The 22,159-nt window shown below is 42.0% G+C and overlaps 1 long non-coding RNA gene across 2 annotated transcripts in view; it reads left to right on the top strand.

The window, feature by feature from the left end:
- The first annotated feature begins 157 nt into the window (after window positions 1-157).
- The window catches only part of LOC134517141 (uncharacterized), a 31,885-nt gene continuing 9,883 nt past the window's right edge, over window positions 158-22,159 (top strand). Inside the window, exons 1-2 of one of the 2 annotated variants that reach the window (XR_010071561.1) lie at window positions 158-361; window positions 19,033-19,190. This is a non-coding gene — a long non-coding RNA (uncharacterized LOC134517141). Of the gene's footprint in view, window positions 362-13,627; window positions 13,721-19,032; window positions 19,191-22,159 lie in introns of those variants that run through there. The other variant, XR_010071562.1, reaches the window with a different exon arrangement.

Raw genomic sequence — 22,159 nt, 5'->3', positions numbered from 1 at the left:
AGGAACGAGCAAATCGGAAGCATCGCTCTTCGGGGCATTCTTTTTTAAGTATTCTGACCATTTAGAAGGAGTTACATGTCCTTTGTTTCTGGAGAGTCTCATTCAGCTCATTTCTTAGAAACAGTGTTTTTCTATTTGTTCTTTAAGACAGAATTTCTGCGACCAAGTTCCTCTGCAACAACGCAGCACAAACCAGTTTCTGTGGCTTAGCATCCACAAATAGCACACCAAAGACAGAAATAGAAGTGTTTTGTGAGTAAGATGGGATTGGCCAGACTTCAGCCACAACTCACTAATTTCATTCACTGAAGACCTACTCATCACTGTCTTTTAGTCAGATCAGGCCTCAAAGTGTGCAAAGGTAAGCTGGAGAGTACTAAATAGCAGGTGTGTTAAGAAGGGTTGCTGAGTAGAAGAGACTAATCTGGACATCCCTACGGAGCACTGAAAGCAAGATTGTACCAGAGCAAAGTGAGACAAGGGCAGCACAGTGCTCTATTGCCCTAATTCTTCAGCAACTTACCCGTAGATATCCCTCAAGAATAATTTACACCTAGAAGCGTTTGATTCGTAAAATCAGTGAGTTTTTCCATGTTCCGGTAACAAGAACGGGGAGACCAGCTGAAAGGCACCTTGGAAATCCTATTCTGGGGGCCAAGTCTTCCATCTTCTGTACAAAGAAGTTCAGGTAAAGATCTAATGTACTAAATAGGATTAATTTTGGTACCTAAACTCCAGGATGGTGAAATATTTCAGTTCTTCCAGACTTTTTAAGATTACAGTCTGGTGAAGAGATTTGCTTTGTCAGATGAAGGTACAGTTATGTCCCTATTCTGTCCCTTTTTTTCTAGATCATGGTCATTATACTCTTGTCACTGGATAGGCCAGCATTTATTTACTCTGGGTTGGAATCCAATGTACATACTATGCAGCGAGGTGTCTTTAAGGTAGCTGCTTGCCACTCCTGAATCCCCATAGATTTTTGGTCTAGTAAAATGATCTAACAGCATTTGCATGAGCCTACTTCTCCTGCAGGCAAAATTCCTATTGAAATGGATGCAGTACCCTACACACATACACTCTGGGCTTTGAGGTGCCGCCTAATGAATTTACACATTATCGCTTGCCTGTGTTCCAAATCTGCTAACAGAAGTTTGCTCTCTGTACTGCATGCGGGATAAGACAGCGTGTTAGCAGCAATAATCCCCATCCTGCAGGCTCTACAATAGGATAATTCATTGTCAGTTTACATATGCCTTTGCCTTTAGCTAAGAGAATATAACCTGTGTTGTGGATCCACTTTGCCCTAGCAGCTAGAGTAGCGAGACTATTGTATATTTATACATGCAAACTAAATCCCATGCTGCTGCTTACATAAAAATCTTGATTTCTGGTAGAAATATGAAAAGCTTTTGGATCAAGGCTGCAGGAGACTAAGAAGAAAATCTGAACATCAGAGCACGCAAGAATGATTATGCTAATGTATCCCAGCTCTAGAGAAAGTCAAACAGATAAAGATGTGATTCAGACAGAGCAGCTAGCATGGGACAACAGAATTGTAATGGCTCCTTTTATAATTGTTCAGCCTTATTATTTCATTTGTAAGCCGGCCATATAGCTACTACATCCCACTGGGCTGTTCTGCAGCAGTAGAGGTTCTCATCATGCAGGTCCTGCATCTCCCCTGCACAGGGTGAGGGGACACATCTCACTGTGAAAACATTATATTGCTGATTCATCTCAAGCCCTTCCCTGTATAGCACAGGTACCCCACAGTCTGTCCTTTGGCTGCAGAGGAGCCCAGTACCACCTGCTGGACATGGTTATATCTATTTTTGTCTCATGTTGAAGGATATTCCAAAACAGCAAGGACCTTACCCCAGCCTGTGAAGGATCTCCAGCCAGTCTCCTTCGCCAGGACAGCACATAGCAGAAGAACAAAGCTCCATGGCAGCCAGGTGTTGGCCTGTTTAGGGATTTCAAGATAAAAAATATAAAACAAACAACTCTCAAAAATCACTCAAAGTCAGAGACAGAGTCACAGAACACACAGGGACCAGCTGTGTGACAGCCTGGACAGCAGTATTTCAGGTACCATTTAAAGATGATAAATTGGGGAGGGATAGATTCACTTTAGATAGCAGCTCTGGTTTTCAGCTTTAAAGAAAAGCAGCCTTCACCATTAAATAAAATTAGCAAGATGAGTGCCATGCCTCCATATTGCACAGGTCTGAGCAGCCACACTGGAGGACTGCCTCTTCCCTCCGCCCCATTCTGGCTGCTCTGAAGTTTTAGATAAGCAGCCAGGTGATGACACTTCACAGGGAGCATTTTCTTAAGAAATTTTCTTGCCTTTAACATTTTTTAAAAAGGATTCTTTATTCCCCATGGGGATTAATATTTTTTTAAGTTATGACTTTATAATAAGGATTACATGGCATTCCAGGTATTAGTGCTGAAGAGTCAAATTATCCTCACAGGGTAAGCCCCACCTCGCCCTTACAATTAGCAGTAGTTTCAGAGTATATGATTAAATTTGCATCTTAGTCATTAAATATAAGCTGGTCATTCTGACTGGATGATCAGATGTGATTGCCCCTGCCTCCCACCTATTATAAATATTAGTTGTGCACTACATATTACAAAGAAAATTTTTTTTTAGATTTCTCTCCTGGGTCCTTAATTAGACTGTCACTTTTGTGGATCCCTGTGCTGATTCTATCACATCTACATTTTCGGTTGTAAAGTGTCTGGGGTTAATTTTTAAATAATTAACAGATCTCATCACATGATGAAAGTTTGTTAAATGATGACGGCTTTTCCCACAAGCAGTATAAAGAAAAGGGGTTTCTAAGGAGCCTCTGGGGACTGTGGGAGGCCAGGGAAGCCCTGTGAATCCTCCCCAGTCCTGCACAGCAGAGTCCGCAGGAAGAGCTGTGATGGGTTGCAGGGGATGTGATCGAGTGTCACTAGTCCTGCGGTCTGTAAGACATCTGACAGCCACTCTGTAAAACAACCTCAATCAAGTGTAAGTACTCACACACTTACTACTCATCTTCAGAGATTAAGATTTGCCTCTACCTCATAGCTGTCCAAGGGGTACAGAGAGCTTTTCCTGCCTCCCGCAGGCTGGTCTGCTGAGCCAGGTCCTCCCCAGCTTTGTTCCCCCCTCATTTTGGCTGGCCAAGGGCAGTGCAGTTTGAGTACACTGAAGTGATTTCTGGCCTGCAGGACAGAGTGCATCTCTCTGGCAGGTGCTGCAGCCAGTGAAGGACAGCAGCTCCCAAGGCTGCACAGCCTTTCCTTTCTCAGGTTTCCAAGGCTAGAGCGGGAGCAGTCGTAATGAGCTGTAGAGACTGATGTCTGCACTAAATGGGGTTTTTTGTCTGCTCAGGGGGGTCTGCTCGTTTGTTTGTTTGCTGTAGCCACAGCAAGGTTTCTTTTGTGGAAGCTAATTTGTTAAGAAGATAGGAAGAATAAGAAATAAAAATGACTGCATCAAAAGATAATTGGGTGATTATCAGAAGATAATTCGGTAATTAAATTAAAAGCCTGCTTTCTTTTCTTCTTAGACCTCTCCAGTATGTCTGAAGGTGAGGAGGGGACTGAAGGTCAGCGCAAGGGTTGCTGGGCAGAATTTTCCTAGCTGTTAATAGAACTGATTGCTCCTCCATAGCTGAAGAGAGGGGCAAGGAGGTTGGTGCCTCAGAGTTTGTTAGAAGCCATAAAATGATTCACCTTCAGTCTTTTCTGCTACCTATTGGCTAGACACTGCAATAGGTGTTGTTGGTCTGAGCTTGCTGTAGGAAGGGTTCTGTGGCCTGCACTTAGTGGTACATGGAACACGTATGCCATGCAGCTGTAAGAGACAGGCACTTGCTGCATAAGCTGCAACTACGGGGACAGCATTTGATGACCTTGCTGTTCTCTTCTGGCTTCACGGCTTTTGTTTTTCTCTAGGAAGAGATACCAAGGAGACGTTCCTCACCCTCCCAGCCCATTAGTACAGGGTGAGACCTACACCAGGGAGGTAACTTCTTAGTTAGAACTACATTCTCCCCTCAGTCTTCGAAAGATTGCTTCCTTAAACCTGGGTACACAGACAGCAAAGAAATTCAACGTTTCCGCCTATTGCACTTCCATTCCTTCTAAGCTGTTTTTCAGTCCTTGTCAGCCAGGCTGTCCACACATAGCAGTGGAGCTGCAGAACTTGCCACTTAACACTGGGGATGTTAAGAGCTTGCACGGGTTCCCAGGTAATCTGGAAAGGTTCATGGATGAGAAGTTTACTGGGAGTTAATAAATATATAGAAAGTATGACTTTGGGAATTGCTCAGCTGGGCAAACAAATAGCTGGGAGTTTTCAGGAGAGGTATCACTATCTGGTCATGCTGTTCTTTGTTTCTCTGGGCATGGGGTTTTGGCTGCTGTCAGAAACAGCATAAGGGACAGATGAACCCACAAGAGTCCATAACTACTGTAGCACACCTTACATCTCCTGGATGTTTTTCTAAAAGCTGTACCATACCGGCTCTGGATTGTTATCTTTATTTTGCAGCTGAGCTGAAACAGAAGTAGTTTTGCCAGGGTCATGCAAGTGATCAAGATCTACCCCTGATCTCTCTCCTTTAGGTGCACAGCTAATCATAGTCAATTCTTGAAGGGGCTGTCAGGTTCCTGTATAAGCAACTTGTATAAGCTACAGGTTCAACTGATTTGCTCTTTCGCCATTTCATCCACTGCTATTTTCTCTCAGGGACCCATCAGTGTAAGAGATTCTCTTTGAATTCCCTTTTGGCATTAATTGCAATACCTAGGGAGAAAAATGCAGCCACAACATTTTCCCCCTGTCCTTTCAGCAGTCAGCTACACTGTCATCTTCTGATTTGGCAGTATTTGAGTGAAGCGCTAATCAAATCAAAACCATTTGATACAGGCACTTGACATTTCGTGAGCATCCTCATTCTTTGATACAGGCTGTAATTGGGCACAGGGAGGGCAGGCTGGCACAATCACTGTATTTGCACTGAGTTGTCTGCACATTTGTAGGAAGTGGCATACTCTAGGAAACTAGAAGGCTTTTCAGGAAGAGTTAGTCCTTCTAGCCTGCTAAGAAAGCAGGCATCTGTATTACATTAAAGGCTGTGTTCAACCTGGGAGGCGGGGGCAATTGGAGAAGCCCAAACTCATGGAAGGTGGAAAGGCTATCACAGGGGAACTAAGCACTAAAGTGCTGCGTGGCAAGTTCAAATCCAAAAGCATGTCTCCACACCAACCTTAGTTCAGCTGCAAAATTTCTTGCCAAAGAACACTGGCTGGAAGCTCACACAGGTCCCAAAAGAAACCTTGGGGGAGGAAAGCTGGCCAGTACAAGATCATCATCACCTCTCCTTCAGGGACTTAAACCCAAGGCACTGAAATTTGGGAGTATACCACAACATACCATTTCATGCTTACCTTTGTTTTATGTTTCCCAAAGCATCTGCTGTTGGCCACCGTCAGAGGCAGTGTTTGGGATTGAGCAGACCTTTGGTGATCTGCTTGTGGCTGTTCCTGTGACCCTGATCAAGGACACTCCTACTTCATTGCAGAAATACCCAAGTCTGCTCTTTCTTTCCCTATGCTGCAGGCAGAGTCCCTTGTATTTGAACAGGTTAGTCATCTATCTGGTGTCAGTTGAAGACCTCACCACTTACAGGTTCAGCCTGTGAAAGGGGAGGAGGGAAAGCAGAGGAATTCATCCTTTAACCATTCCCAGATTATAGAGTTCCTGCATTGTTCTGTGCAAAGGATTAGAAGAGGTCACATCTATGAAGCGATTGTGTCTACAGACAGAAAGACTGCAAAACAGAAGCCCCTTTGAGCACAGGAGTCAGACCTGGGTCCAGTTCCTTCTGGGAGTAAGATAGACTAGTCCTGCCCAATATACTTAATGATGGAATCTGGCCTCACAATCTACAGCAAACACTGGTCATTGTTCTGGATGATGCTAAACCACATGAGAATACACAACATGAATACGGTGTCTGTCAGGGGTTTTAAAGCATCTTGAATCATTTCACCCTAACCAAGTAGCCAAGAACATTCGGTTCAGCTCTTCGTGTTGTGATCCCCAGAGTCACCTGCGCTGCCCTGCTCTTTAGGAGGCCTTTTGCCTGTTGGGAGTTAATCAGTTTCCAGTCCTGGAGTTGCACAGTAGCATACTTTAAAAAAAAAAAAAATCACTGATGTGAGCAGTGATAGTAGGGAGATATAGAGATATATCTTACCTGAAATGTAGCCATCAGCCTGTTGCTGACTGTAGAGAGCCAAGGTAAATACTGTGTCTGCCCACCACTTCTGCCTGCTCTCTTTGTCTTGCTTCTTACTCACTTTGCTTATTTTCACACACAAGGCTGACAAAGTACTGTCACTTAGTGCAATATACATTTCTTCAGTTGCACTGGGAATAATCTTTCATTATTATAAGCTTTTTCAATTTTCTTAAGGCCTTTTACCACTTTGCCACTGTAGCATAATGTATTTTGTTGAGTGGTTTACACATTGAAGTGTGTGAAGTTGTGTTTATATGTCTCTGATGAGTTCTTTGCTGGCTAGTGGATCAGCGTTGTGCCTTTTTTTTTTTTTTGTCATTGTAGCTCTCTGCTTTCACAGTGTAATTTTTCACCTAAAACTGAGGCTTCAAACCTGCTGACTTCTGCCACCTCACACCAGTTCAATCACCAGTTCAATTCTCAGCCCCAGATAGACAGTGTAGGGCCTGGCACCCTCCCTGCGGTGGGAGCTTCTCACTTCCATCCAGAGCAGCTGAGGACCCTCCAAACAGCAAGCTGCAACTGTTCCTCCGAGTTGCTGTCCTTTGGTTTTCTGGCTCCATGCCCTTAGTTTGTTACATATTTTTATCCGTATATTTTATATATAGTTTAAGAAATTTAGGCTCTGTCTACTGTTGCCTTTAAAATTGAAATAGTTCTTTCCTCCCCATACATCCTCCTCCCTCTTGCAGCTTAAGCTTTTCTTACTCTATGTAGCAAAGTGTGGGCATTGAGTGTGACTAAAACTGTGGGCAGAGTCACATCAGAGTACAGGGAAAACTCTACTCAGTTTTCTGGAAGTGTCATTAGTGATGGAGAGCTCGTACAGCACTTCAGGTAAGACAGAACATGGCACAGCCAGAGCCGTCAGACACAAACCAGTCCTTACTATTGTGAAGGAAAGAAAGGGCAACGTAACCCTCCCAGATACGCTGATACCAGACTGCAGTCACAGCACATCACTTGATCTACCATAAATGACTTTTGGGAGATGCTCAGGTTCAGCTGAGAACTATGTTTATGTAAGGCTTAGTGCCAGTTTTTTTTATTAGAGACCCAGACCTTAGTCAGAACACTTCTATTAGTCAATAGAGTAAAAACTGAGTCTATTGGTACTAAGCTGGTTAAGAAGAAACACAACTTTTCCTATAAAGACGTTCAGGGAGAGTAGTGTCTTTTGTCCCTGCCCTGCATCAGAGGCACCTTGTTTTTCAAATTGGGCCCTTGGAAATACTGTGTACTTCACTGCCCTTTGGACTGGGAAAAGGAAAAAGGAAAATAATATTTAGAAGGGCTGAAGAGTAAGTAGGTGGTAGGCAACCCCAGAAGAACCCAGGGCTTGTTGTTAGATGCAAAATCATCACCACAAGTGGATTCACCTGCAGTCACCTTAGCTAAGAAGGGTGTTTGCAAGCCTCCTGCATGCACACACACAGCTCCTAGTCCTTCCTCTTGCACCATCACCCTCTGACCTCCAGCCACAGGAAGGCATTGTTAGGCAGTACCACAGGTGAGCCGTTAGGACAACCTTTATGCCATTCCCTTTGGAGGTGTGCCAGCCGCACGGATGGCTTCTTTTTGGCTCTGCTTTCTGATGAGTTGTACGCATTAAAGCCTGCCTCAGATCAAATCTGCCTTTGCATAGGCGGCTAGAACATAGCTGTGTGGCTAGTTGTGAAAGAGCATCACACTCCCTCATAAATATGAGGTTCAGTTCCTCTTGTTTTGGGATGTTTTACCCACCTGCTGAGGGTTTTGAAGGTTGCCAGGAGCAGAGGAAAATGCCAAACAGAAAAATGCATTACAACATATAAAAAGGGTAAATTAAAAGCTGAATGGGCTGTTGAAAGCCTGATTCAAGCAACAGGAGTGGCTGATCATTAACTTTTCTGTAGTAGATGAGGCAGTGCCATAAAAGCATATTACTAAGATTAATTAATTTAGCACCATAACACCACATTTAAGTAGGTGGATTACCCCACTGAATAGGGAAAAAGAAGTAGATAAAAATACTCTGCGGAAGCTAATTGTAAGTACATCAGCTGCACGGAGAGCCCCACACCTATTTGTCCTCAATCATTGCACAAAGCTACAGTAGCGATACCCTCTCTAGCTTTGAGCAAGGCATTTTCCCTGCTATTAGTGATCAGCTAGGATTCGTGGTCAAGACATCCCACGTGACAACTCATCCCTACAGTTGTTAGGTGTTTTACTACTTGTTCCTTAATTAAACACCTCTTTCTTTAGCACAATAGTGTAATATAGCAGCAGCGAGCAGAGACTAAAGTCTAACCATGACAGGAGCTTACAACTGTTTCCTTACAAGAAGCATCCTACAGCGTTACAAACTAGCACAAGGCCAACACCAATGAAACCAGGAAGAAAAGGTTTAAGTCGCAGATGCTAAAACAGGGCAGAGGAAGCTGTAAAGAGCCCTTAGCTCAGTGCATGAGCAAACACACAGGTTAAACAAACACGGACCTAAACCACTAACCCCATGTAACCGCTGACTTGCTATGAGATGGAAGATTTCATGCAAAGGAAGAAGGATTCTGATAGACCTTGGAAGCTATAGATCTCATTTTCTGGTTTATACTTCTTACACAACAGAAGAAAAATACCAGTTTAAGCCAGGTAAGTGTGACACAGTTTACCTCTTACTCCCTTCAGCTCCAAATACTCCTCCCCTCCCTCAACAAGCTGCTGCTTCAGGTTTTATAGCCCTCCTGTCCCCCAGAAGCCTTTGCAGCCTCTTCTCCTCCTCTTCCGTCTCCCCTGGGCTTTATTTCAGTGGGTTTCAACCTACTAGGAGAGTACATTTATTTCAGATACAGTATGGGGTTTAATTCTTGTTTCTTTCCATCTTTTTTCTGCAGAAATTTTGTTCTGTTAAGCACAGTAATGTGTTCTTGATTTCATTGTGCAAGATACAATAGTTTACATGAAAAAAATATTTTTAAGCTTATTTTTTAGTGGAAATCTATTCATAAGCTTTGACACGTTCTTCTGTAAGGACTTATCTACTATAGCCCTGTGTAAAATTTGGAGCTTGGATCTCAAAGAGGGTTTCAAACTTGAGGAAAAGAGGGTTTCAATCTTGAGGAAAAAAGGTAAGAGAATTCTGCTGACCAGAAAAGAGAGAGATAGTGGTGTTTAATGCTTTTCTGTGTTCTGGTGCTTCTCCTTTGGCCTCCAGCTGAAGTTTTCCTCAAATTGTTCAAGTGTAACCCTTTATTCTTGGTTCCATTCGGCAGCAAAGTGTGAGGAAAAAGTGTATTTTGGTGTTATTGTCCTTTGCTCAATAAAAGGAAAACAATCCTTCATGGTTGTTCTGTGACCTCCTGTACAGGTGACAGGTTCACCACTTCCTTGGCAGAGCATTTACTTTGATGGTCTATTTACTCGTATCGTACACACTGCATTTGTTAACAGCCTATGGTTTGGTAGGGAATATATGCACGTGAAGAAAATATTAGGGACGTTCACATGTTTTAGATGTGTTCATCTGAGACTCTCTGGAGCTGCAGGTTTTCTTCAGCATGATGAAGCTCTCAGGGGTGCTCTGTCAGTCTGGTACAAGGAGGTGAATGCCCCTCATGCTGTGTAATTTTACCTGCTGCAGGGAAGATGCCTCCTGCCTTGAAAGTGATTGCCGGCTCCTTTCTTGCCACAAGGAAGTGGGGCTTGCTGGTGGGCTGCCTGCTGTCAGACACAAGACAGTCCCAGGTGGCAGCTGGGAGTGAACCGCTCATGAACCTCGGAGCGAGAGCGCTGGGAAGGGCAGTCTCCGCACGAGGATGGGGGCAGCTGAGCCAAGCCCCGTGCCCTCCTCCCGGGGTCCTTGCAGAGGGCTGGTGCAGGGCCGTGGGTCTGCGTGCCAGCGTGGTACCTAAGACGCTTCCCACAAGGCAGTTTCTGCCTCCTACCAGCAGATGCAGGCTGGCAAGCCAGAATCCAGTATAATTGGTTACTATAATGGCAGATCTTTTTTGCCTTCCAGGCCCTCCATGAGACCTAGAGACTTTAAAATGAAACAAGAAGCCTTTTAAATGAGAGCGGAGACACTCATAATCCCACGTAGCCATAGGACATTAAGCCTGCAGTATTGATGTCTCAGTTTGGCTCTTGGAACTGGTCAGAAAGTCTTATGGGGCCAATAGAGATCACATAGCTCATAATTTTATAGCCAGAAATTATTAAAATAATTATAATAAAGTAATAATAATAAACCTTCACTCACTTTTATGTCAAATCTTTCTGACACTGACTGATTCCTCTGGCTCACATATAACTCCCATAGCATGAACCGCTTCTGAACGAGTCCCACGCTCTCCTTCCACAATCCCACGGGTAAAATCTAAAAAGCTCACTTTAACTCCTTAATAGGGGAAGGGCTTTTTGAGCCCTTATGAGAGATTTCACTGGATGGGAAAAGCTTTTCTTTGGAAGCCAACTTATTAAAATGGCAAAGTCAAGCACTGTCAAAATCATGGCAAATGCTGTGAGCCTGTCACTTTGAAATTGTAGGGGCAGATGGTGAGAAACTTTCCTGCTGGTCAGGGAACTTTCTGAAGGCTCAGTTACTTAGATCAGACTGATTTTTTTGTTGCTGTTTTTAATATTTTTTTTTTGGTAAGAACTAAACTTGGATTACCTCCCATTTGTCATAGGCTAAAAGCATATATCACCTAGTATGGGCCAGCTGCTCCATGGTAATGTCACGTCCCAGAATAACCTTTTCATTTGATCGTGCCTTTGGTAAAGCAAGGAAGCCTGTGAGCTTATTCCTCCTTCCGTGTTCTTCCTCAATCTTAGCAAGCCAGAATTGAAACACAGTGGCATGTTGGTTCAGTTTTGTTTGGTTTTTTGCCCCCAAGAGACTTGAAGTAACAGAATAAAGAGCTAGACAACGAGGCAGCCCCTATTCAAATGCAAAGAATGACTGGAAGAATAACCAAGCTAGCTACCAAACTGACTCAAACGCGCCAATGATACGCTTTGAGGCTGTTCAGAATTTTGGGGGGTTTGGTTTTGTTGTGTTTATCTGATTGCTGATGAAGAAGCTTTCCTTTCCCTGGTATTTTAAAGGCATGTGCTGTGACCTGTCACTTGCTAGATTTGTGTGATGTGAAATTCGGGTCTGGCTGTGGAAAAGCACACTGCAGGAACGTGTTTATTTTGCTCTCTGTTGGAGGTAACATTGAACAACTTAGTTTCCAGTTTTGTTGAAGTTTCAGCTCAGATTTGTGTTGTAAATGTAATAATCACATTTTAGGAGGAAAATTGGCATGTGTAGTCTACAAATAGCAGGCCCAGAGCCTGCAACTTTGCTTTAGCTTCCCCCAAACAGCCATATATCACGTGAAGCTCATTGCAGAAATGGTGCTAGAAACATCAAAGTCCAAATTCACGGCTAATGTAAATCTTGCCTAGAGGCTAAGGGGATTCTCTAAAACACATCTACTGAGACTGTTGGCTTCGTCTGCTGGGAGATGCTCTCCAGACTTCAAAATACCAAATGGATTTTAAGTCCATTTACTCCTATACTAAGAAGTAAAGAAATCAAATCAAACAAACGATGGAACCAAAGCAAAAATAATTTTCAGTGCTGCTTGGTTGCAGAGAGATTGCAAAACAGAATCTCCTGCTTTGCAAGCACTCTCTCTGTTTAAAATAACTGGTAAATATACGTAGCGAATAATCTCAATTACTTTCAGTTCAAATGACAACATAGAGGTGTTGAGGGCTAAATGATGTTTGTTCAAAGCTTGAAGAAGGGAAAACCTGGACAAGCACTGCTTTTTATTATCCATAAACTTGCTTTTTTCTTAAGCAGGGCTATTCTTAACTAAGAAAGTATTTTCAAACTGTGTGGTGTGCATTGCATGAGAAACTTGTGTATAGCAATTTACTCACCTATATAAAATGTGTTTAAATGGTAGCAGACCATAACACCAGAGCTAAAGTTTATTCTTCTTGCTGACGTGAGGGCAAAATGAACTCCACCTTATTTCTTTAGTTTTTCTGCTTTGCTTTGAAGAGACCAGCCCAGTTCTTATTGTGCCTGGCAGGAGCAGTCAGAGGCCTCTAATTTAGTTAGGATACACCTAATCATTTCCTAAGGAAAAAAAAAAAACAAAAGCAAAACGTCCTCTGTAGACTTTTTTTTTCTTGTAATCTTTCAGTAAGAAGTTAGGTGATGTCTCGAGGTCCCCAAACACAGGGTCACAAGTAAGCACCTGCAGCACTTGCTAGTGCCTCGCTCCTGCATCTGAGTTGGCGTGTGGTGGTCACTGCATTGCAACGGGTTGTGACTGAGGACACATCTCGCAAACTGAACACACAAAGCTGCAAGGTTCAGTGTTCCCGTTGGAAAGGAGCACAGCCCGGCTTGTGGTCTGAGGTTTCAGAGCTGAGCAGTAAGAGCTAAATCATACAGTCGATCTTTGGCAGGGCTTCCATTAGTTGAAGAGTGATGTATGGTGACTCTCTGTTAAGCCAATGACAGATTTTACTAAAGACTCTCTTTGTCTTTGTACTCAATCACTGTCCTTAGAATGTATGTTACTTGTGGAGGTGGGTATGTTATGTGTCATTTTACATCTCTTTCACTGAAAAAAAAAAACAAACCAGCATTATGAAGATGCAGCATTAGTATTTTTCCACTTACCAGAGCAAGTACTTTGACAGGGCCACATGTCATAAGAGAGGACACCTGCTGTACACTTATGCTCTTTGACCATGTATAAAATACACTTTTACCTAGACCATATTATATGCACTTGAATGAGAATTGGGAAACGATTAGCGTATTTTTCCATTCTCAAAAGTGACTATCAAAGCACATCTCCTACACATTAGCACCTGCATTTCTGCCTCAAGCTGTTTAGTGAATAGAATTGTTAGTGTAAACTTGTATTAGTTACGTATCTGTACATCACTACGTACACGGAGAGAGGAAAAAACCCCAATGCTTCATATACCAGCACTGGAGTGAATTTTACCAGGCATGTGACTGTATAATCCCACGCCTCAGAGCAGATCGAGTCATATGGGAAGTGTTTTACATAGTCCTCCTTTTAGCCAAAAGCTTTTGCATTTGGGAGAACATCATATCATTAAATAAAAGCAAGACCTTATTTAGTCAGCATTGAAGACCAAATTCTCAACTGTTATAAACTTGAATTTTGGTTTGGTTTTTTTTTTGTTTTGTTTTTGTTTTTCTTTTAAACTAGCAGATAATGCAGCCAAGCTTTGGAAAGGTGCTTATAAAATGACAGACTGCAAAACAAGAACAGAAGCACAATTTTGCACACACATATCAAGTACAGAATGGGAAATGTAGAGATTAAGCATGCAGACTTCAAAAAAAAATCCACTGCAAAACTGGCCACTGTGAACAAGAGGTAGGGACTTGTGAGACCGATTATGAGCCTGGTGTAGTTTAACTATATTGACTGGCATGTCTATAATACTTGCTTTATTAAGCATAGTCATTCCGATCATTAATTTCAGCATGAAATAGTTTTACAGAGGCCTTTGTGCGTTAGCCTAAGTGATTCTTCACTAAAGAAAGAAATCAGTATGTCAGTATGGTACTGGACATCTTTGAAGTTAGCAAAATTTAACTGCCCAGATGTTTCATGAAAGGCTTTCAATTCAGATAGTATTTTCAGCCTGGATGCCTACCAGAAAATAAATACCCTTCAATTTTTCATGGAGCCAGGAGTGTCTGATAGAGTTTTTCTCCTCCTCCCTGCCCCCTGCAGCAGTTGTCGGTACTGAGGTACCAGAGTGACACCTCGTGGTCAACAGGAAGGCAAAACAAAGAAACTTCAGGCATAGTAAGAGAATATAATTTTTGTACTAAATGCACATCGGGACTTTACTACATCTTGTCATAGTTCATCTAAAATAATGTTTCCTAAAACTCCATTGTTTTTATTTTCATACATTTATGTATTAAGCCCAAAATACTAAGAAAGAAAATAAAAATCTATTAGTTACTGATCATGGGGAAAGTACCAAATTTCTGCAAGAAGATAAAAAAAAAAGAAGGTAAAATCATACTTCCCCAAAGCCTTTTAAATTTTATTTTACTATTAAAATCATTATTATCTCAGACAACTTTTAAGAAAGGCTTCCCCATAAATCTTTTTTTTTTTTTCCCCTTATGGGAACATAAAATAGTTTAAGCGTTCTCAGCCATGCTGATTTTATATGTTCTACACTGTCTCACTTCTTCCTTTTATCCTTTTACAAAAAGATGCTGAGTAACTATTAACTTCCCAGCCAGTCAGTAGTGCCAGTACATCTCAGATTGAGATACTGAGCTGGGTGAGGTAATTCATAGAAGCTGTAATTCCTCATCCTCAGATTAAAGTTTTAAAATAAGATCAAGACAAATCTAATAGAAGACAACCCCTCCTCCTTCTTTGCAGCCAGTGAGTTAAAAGATTTTTCAGAAACCCATGCCTGCATTATGCAGAGGGGTGGGGGAATTGGCAGGTGTCAGGCACATTTTTAGTATAAATTATTGTATGTTCAGAGCCCAGAGCAAACAGCTGTGAAATATTTACACTACCGTCCACAGTTTACACAGCAAGGGGTTGAAATGGAGCATAGAAGCTCAGGGACTCACTCACACCAACTGATAAGCAACTGTTCTGAGATAACACAAAAAAAGGTCAAGATCCTGTGGGAAGCAACCAAAGATGACCCATGAAGAGGGACACTAAGAGACTTAGCCTTTTCCCTGCCTTCCTTCAAGTAGTCAAATCCTTTCTGATCCCTTCAGGTGCCTGAAGACCTGCTAGGTCACAGCATTAAGCTGTTCGCAGTATGATCCATTAAGAGAGCCTATAGGGTAAAGAGGACTGACCTTTCCTTTTATCCCCCCAATGCCACCAATTGGGAGCATTTTAGAGCCTGAGCTCTCCTCTGATATTAATGAGTCAAGATGGGACAACCTTAGGTATTAGATAACTCTCCTCATTGACTTTGGTCCCCATGGGAAGAAAGACAGGCAGAGCCAGCCCCTGGTTTGGTTATGACGTTCTTCCTCTAATCACTGTCAAGGAGAACGGCCTTGAAAGAAATCCATCTCTGATACCTCTTAAGTCAATAGACTCGGGTAGCAGAGGAGAAGAAAAATAGCACTGAAGGGCAGCTGGAGATGGAGGGAATATCAGTGAGGGCAAACTCTCTTTTTTATTTCTTTTTAGACAAAAATAAATTTTCCGAAAGACCAACAGATGGCAGGAAGAGTTGTAGTTAATGGGCGTCGTACAAAGAAAGGTAGTGGGTGCAGAGCAAACAAAAAAAAACAGGGAAGCTCCTTTAGCCCCACTTTGATTAGAGAGGCCCATGAGGCATTGCTTGCTAAGCAAGTCTAAGCTGTCATGGGAAAAGCATGTTCCTCTAGGACTAAGGATCCTGCTAGAAGTACCAAGATCACAGCTTTTGACTCTGTCACAGACATGTTGCCTTGCACTTAGCGGATATTTTATGAGTTGTAGGCAGGACCTTTTAAAAATTAAATTAAATTCAATAGGTTACCACTTAAAACATCTTCCAGTGAAAACATCTTCTCTAACCACCACCTTCAACAGTCTAGTCTAAACCCTACAGAGGTCAGCAGAAAGGACTGAATATAACTAATGTAAAGCCATTAATTATCCCCAAAGGCATAATACCTGTCATTTTAGAAACTAGGAGAGACCAGCTACCGCTTCCAATTTTTCCATTAAAGGTAGCCAGCCACCTATACTGGATATCTATGTTTGAGACCAGTCAATTAGTTAGAAGCAGCATCAATAGAGACTGCTATTGATTCAAACACAATGAAAATACACTGAAATAGCCAGCAGATCACGCTGAAGTCAAATATGCCTGACAGCAGAGGTGAACACCCAGTGCCCTGCTGACATTTACATGTGAGGAGACAACACTTTATACAGGAATGCACAGTGGGGACAAAACCTGGAGTCATTAGCTGAAGTCAGCCATTGACACAGCAGCTGTAAACCAGAGCAGCTGGTGGTCAAAGCAATGGGAAATTTTTACATTACCCCATAAATTGATGCAGCTTGTCTGAAAATAAGGCAAGGAGCTTGGTTGAGAATGAAGAGTCAGGCCTAATGAGGTATGGCCTCTGTATCAGCATTTCCTTATTCTCAGTCTTTATAAAGCTGATGTAAAATAAAATCAAATAGAGACAATAGTAGTGTTATGTCTTCATGCTGGTCTGTCGACATCAAGCAGCAAATACTACTGTTCAAAACTGGGTATTCAGAAGTACCCCCAGATACTGATAACAGGGATGCCAGTAAGGTCAGTCATTTGCTGCAGAAGAGTTTTATTTGCTGCTTAAATGTAATTTTAAGTGTAGCAAATGCAGCTGCATTTTCTTGCAAGATATTTTCTTGCAAGTGGTTTATGACTCCAGCAGGTCCATTTCCCATCCCCTCCGGGCTAGTATAAACCTCACACCTACTCCATGCTTCAACAGATGAAGTGGCAAAGGAGCACTTTGTGGTCCATGTTCTGGGACAAACAGGAGGTTCCTTAATAGAGGGGGAGGCTGTTTGCATGATCCTCTTCAGCAACATCACAATAGCCTGACGTACTCTCCCTCCTGGAGAAAACTGATTACACAGACACTGAAAAGAGATCTACACACACGAGTGAAAAGCTAAAGTCGCTCCTCTTTTAGCGCCATAGGAATTAAATCAAACACGCATTTACCAGCTGCTGTAGGACTGTCCCCAGGCAGTGCCTATACAGCCCCTAAAAGCCTGGTACCTCCCCAAGCTGCTCTATCGATTTAGTTACCAGCAGCTTTAGTCTTCAGTCAGAAACCAACTTATGCATAAGGGACGTTCTCCACCTTTAATTGTTCAGAGGGGCACAGCATTTTCCTTCATTTAATAAGATTTTTTTTTTTTAAATCATTAACCTCCTTCCTTTTGTCACACACATCATTACCTTAACCTTATTCCCTTTGGCACTCACTCCGCATGCAGTGTCACACAGCAGGTAACAGTCTCATCTCCTGGCAAATAGCGGGGAGTTCCAGTGGACCCACCTTTGCCAGTTGCAGTAAATACACCCTTCTGGTTCTAGTAACCGCAGTTGCGTTAAGCATTGGGGTTTTTCTTTAGCAGCTCAAATTGAGAATAGTCCTTTCCTAGTACTAACAGATTGCCACTAGCTGTAACTTGGGTTAGGACAGACATTTAACATAGTTCTACAGCACTTAAGGTGGATATTATCAGAACTTCCAGGTGCAACTATAATCCACCTAGTGAAGGACATGAATAGAGATTAGGAGACACCATGCTTAGTAGCCCTGTTTTTTTCAGAACTGAGTAGGTAGATAAATTGTGGGTGGGAGTTGCTTCTCCCCGCCCCCCCCAATCAAATATTTTCAGGTACCCCGGTAGAACCAACAAAGCAGGTTACAAATAAGTCACCTGCAACTTGCTGACCAGGCTCAGAACGGTCACATCAGACCAAGCCTGAACCAGGCTCTGCTGTGGGAACAAGAAGTTGGTTAGAGCGGAGGCCAGCCCCTGCAGCGTGGGTACCAGAGGCAGCACACAGACACATTTGGACAAGCAAAGCACAAGGCTGGTGAGCAAAAGCCAGGGCAGCTCAGAAGGGGCAGCAGCTCCCAACTCAGCTCTGAGGAGCTTCTCTTTTCCAAAGGAAAAAAAAAAGAAAACCACAAAACCACAAATCTCCTTTCCATGAGGTGCTTCCCAGCTGCCACTGAGATTTAAGTAGTGCTGGTTGGGGTTTGTTTTTTGGTGTCCCCCCACCACCACCACCTCTAAATTAGAAATCAATTCTCCTACACTGCCCTTAGAAGGGTTCCGACATCAGATTTAGACTAAAAAGGAGAAAGCAAGAGTCTCAAACTGAGTTTTCTCCATTGAAAAAGTGCTTAGGAAACTTCTCCGGTGTCTTTCACTCTGTTCGTGGCCTTCAGATCATCCTGTCCCTCTAGCATTATTTCTAGTGCTCGCATTTCTTTTGGCCTGTGCTCTGAGCAGCCTCTTACCTGCTTAAAAAGACCCCTTCTTTCTCATCCCTCACAGTTCTTTCTTTAGATTCCATCACCCCCCACCCCTCCTGCCCAAGAATTCTTCCTCACAAGCTGGGGGGGATAAATCACAGGACTTGAGTGAAAGTTTTGTTGCCCTCCAGCCTCTGGGTGGGAAGTGCTAGGTATTAAATCTTCCCAGACTTGCTTTCACCTGAAACATTTTCTTTTTCATGCAACTTCTCACATCTCCTACCCCAGTAGATACAGGGCAGAAAATGATTTGTAACACACTCACAGCCAATGGGTCTTAAGAATGAGAGCCTCTAAGGAAATCAGAGACTTGCACTTTCAAAAGTCTATTTTAAAGAGACTCTATAAGTTGCTGATGTATGACAGGGAAAATATTTAAGAAAATAAGCAAGGAAGAGGGATACCACACATGATCAGATTGCTACGGATTGTCAAATAAGAAAGAATCTGAATAAAAGGAAAATGCACAAAGAGATGAACTCTGCAAATTTGGTAGCAGCAATTTCAGGAAAAGATATCTGCCGACACTGTTCCATCTCCAGATGCCATAAAGGCGCATAAACAATCATAGGAAAACACCCACAAGAAGATAAGTCACTAGAAAAGAACAGCTTGTAAATGAAGCTTTGTTTGAAACAGGTTAATTCTGCAGCAGAAGATGCCTATCAGCTAACCCTACCCTGCCTCTTCAAATGAAGAAGAGGATGGATTTGTGGAACACCACAGCATAAAGGCATCACTAGAAGTACTGGCCCAGGAAGGACCACCTGACCCTGACTACGCCACCACATGAAGAGGTACAGGTTTCTTTTTACACTAGCTTTTACAGTACTTATCCTATTCAAGAATTTAGAAGAGTTCTTCCTTTTTTCTTTGTTCCCTGTAAAATCTCTATTTTTAAGAGCCACTTATTTTAAAAGCAGCAGATGGTAATACCATATTCTCACTAAAATGAATTATGTCTGAGTGAAATAAAAGCAGCTGAGCTCATTCTACAAGTATCTAGTACGTGGTTGGATATTTTGAAAAGAACAAAGCTTGCTAGCACTTAGAAACTTTAAAAAAAAAAGCCACCACCACCACATCAAACCCCTAATTTGATCCTGTGTAAAGTCCCATTCTTGTATACACCAAACATTTTCATCTGCTCTGTTTTTTAATGGGATGAAAGACAAGGAAGTTAAGTAAAACAGCAAGTTAAGTTTATCATTCTCTGCTGGGGTTTGCCTGTGCTCTAGTACAAAACATGTTACTGAGCAGCAGCCATAGCACCAGAGGTAATGCCGATGCAACATTATGGAACTTGGTTTAAAAGCAGCCTGCTCCTGGTTGAAATAAAGTCATTTCTTACAACAAAGTTCTTACAACATGCAGGAGAGTTACCACAGACTTGTAGAGCTTTTACAGATGCTCACTATCACTATAAAGCCTATAAAGATAACTGTAAATTCAGCATAGTTACATTATTTACTAGAAATAACAGTAAGTAGGCACTTAGTAACTTAATTACTAAGTAACAGCACTGGATCTACTGCACTTATAGTGAGGTGGGAAAAAACCACTTAATACATCGACTTCTGGTCACTTCAAAAAAGGTACAATATTTTCCATTTTCAGCTAATCATTCTCCATCTACAGCTATGAAACATATGCTGGCTATTGCCTGGTAGGTCCGTATCCAACTGTTAGTTTAGTAAAATCCAATTGTCTGAACATCCTAATGAAAATTAGGACCCAGTGAAACCCTGCCAACCACTACAATGTCCCCAACTGAAGGACAAAAGTAATGCAGCAACTCAGTCCTCACAGTACAGAGCCAAAGCACTATCAATAAATAAATAGGGCTGCTAATTATTATCCACAGGACAAGGCACCCCAAGTTTTCACTAGTCTAAAATGGAGTTTCAGATGGCCCAGACTTGTGCATCACAAACCTTCCACATACTAGGTCTAGACAGCAGGGCAGTTACAAAGTGTAGATGTATTTTTTCCTTAAGGTAAGTTACATGCATCATTGATTACATTGTACTTTACTTCAGAATGGAGCTCTTTAAGAGAGTCACATCTTTGGGTATGATATTCACCGCTTTATCTGACCTCAGACACTGAGGGACAGTGTTATGTTCCTTCCTCTGTCCTATTTGCTAGGAGTACTACAATAGTTCATTCAGGGCTACAATGGCAGCTGTGTTACACCACCAGTCATAACAGTGCCTGGGTAAACAAGACAGGCTGAAGGCTTGTAGTGAATTATTGTTTAAAATGAAGCTTTCTTTCTGAAATTTAGTACTGAAATCTTTTACTTAAGATAGGGCAAAGTGTCCACTGTCTCGCGTGAAACTGAGACAGATCAGTACTTACGTGACAAAAATAGGGCTTTATCAGTATTGCAAGAAACAGAAATCTTGAGTTTGCCCAGCCGAAGTCTTCACCACACAAAGAACTTAAGTTCTGTCCACTATGAAGAAACAAACTAAATGTTAAGGTCCCCAGTATTTGCTTAAACAAATTAATTTCAGACTTTCAGAGCAGTGGCTAGCCAGTTTCCCCTTGGGTTTGATTGCATGGGGTTGTTTTTTGGTTTGGATTTTTCCACCCTACACTGATGTAACTAGCTAGCGCCAGCACCACGATTCCCTGGCCTGTAAAGCTCATGTCAAGTTACTACATTCAAAAGCAGATAAATTAGGTCCCTAGTTTAATTTGGCTTGAAATTGCATCCTATCACGGATGTTAATAGAAAGGAGTCAGCAATAGCAATCTTATTCCCCTCCACCATCAATTAAGAAGTAACTTTCTGCATAAGCAATTTCAAAGAAATCTCTCCTCCTTGGCTCTCCACTATTAAATGATTCCATTAAGCCGACAGTATCCAGGTACTTCTGGAGATTAGAAACCACCCTGCAGAGAACAATGCTAGCACCCTAACTGGCATTTACATCTAAAAGTGCTACTTGTTAACAAAAACTAGGTCTAATATTAAAGCCCCTGCTTTAATCATGGGAGAGTCTATAGACATGTAGCATCTCAGCGTATGACTACAATTCCTAGCAGTCACGTTAAGTCAACATTTACTTGACTATTCCTATATGAAGACAGATGAGTTTTCAAATTCAAGCATAATCCAGGAGGCTTTACCTTTAATAAGAATCAGAGAAGAACTGTATTACTATTACCAGTTGGAAGGGGTCCCGCTGAGCACTTACACATTGATATAGAGAGAGTCCATGTGAAATGTAAGATATCATATGTTGATTAGTCCATAAGCTGGAACTATGCCAATTCACAACTTGACATGACATGGTCTAGGTAAATTCTTGTGCCTTCCAGATAACAGAAAAGCATACAGAGCAAGGATTTTTTCCAAATGCTGATTTGCAGATACTTTTAAAAACCTCAAACCCCAAAATGAGTATGGCCATCTACTTAGCTTTAGTAATCAGCAATTCTTAAATTCAAAATCTCTCATTTACATGTTTTCTTTTGCACATTGACCACCACACTCAAGTAAAATTTTAAATTGACACTATACTGAAACAGCTCAAACTTCAGAGGAATTTCCCATCGTATCTTCCTACCATATCAATAACAGGAATTTAGTAGTTCAGGTTACTGGCTTTTTTTAGACAAGTGGTACCTTACCAACACACTCCAAAGAAAACAGAGTCCTTTTGTAGAGCACCTAGAGCCTGGAAATAAGTTCAGTCCTTCACTGGATTTAAAGCTTTATTTATAGAAAGTTCACTGCATTAATGGCAGCAATATT

This window comes from Chroicocephalus ridibundus, chromosome 6, assembly GCF_963924245.1.
Source record: "Chroicocephalus ridibundus chromosome 6, bChrRid1.1, whole genome shotgun sequence".
Classification (NCBI taxonomy): Eukaryota; Metazoa; Chordata; class Aves; order Charadriiformes; family Laridae; genus Chroicocephalus; species Chroicocephalus ridibundus.
Note: the sequence above shows the minus strand (reverse complement) of the source record. Positions and strands in the feature narration are given on the sequence as shown.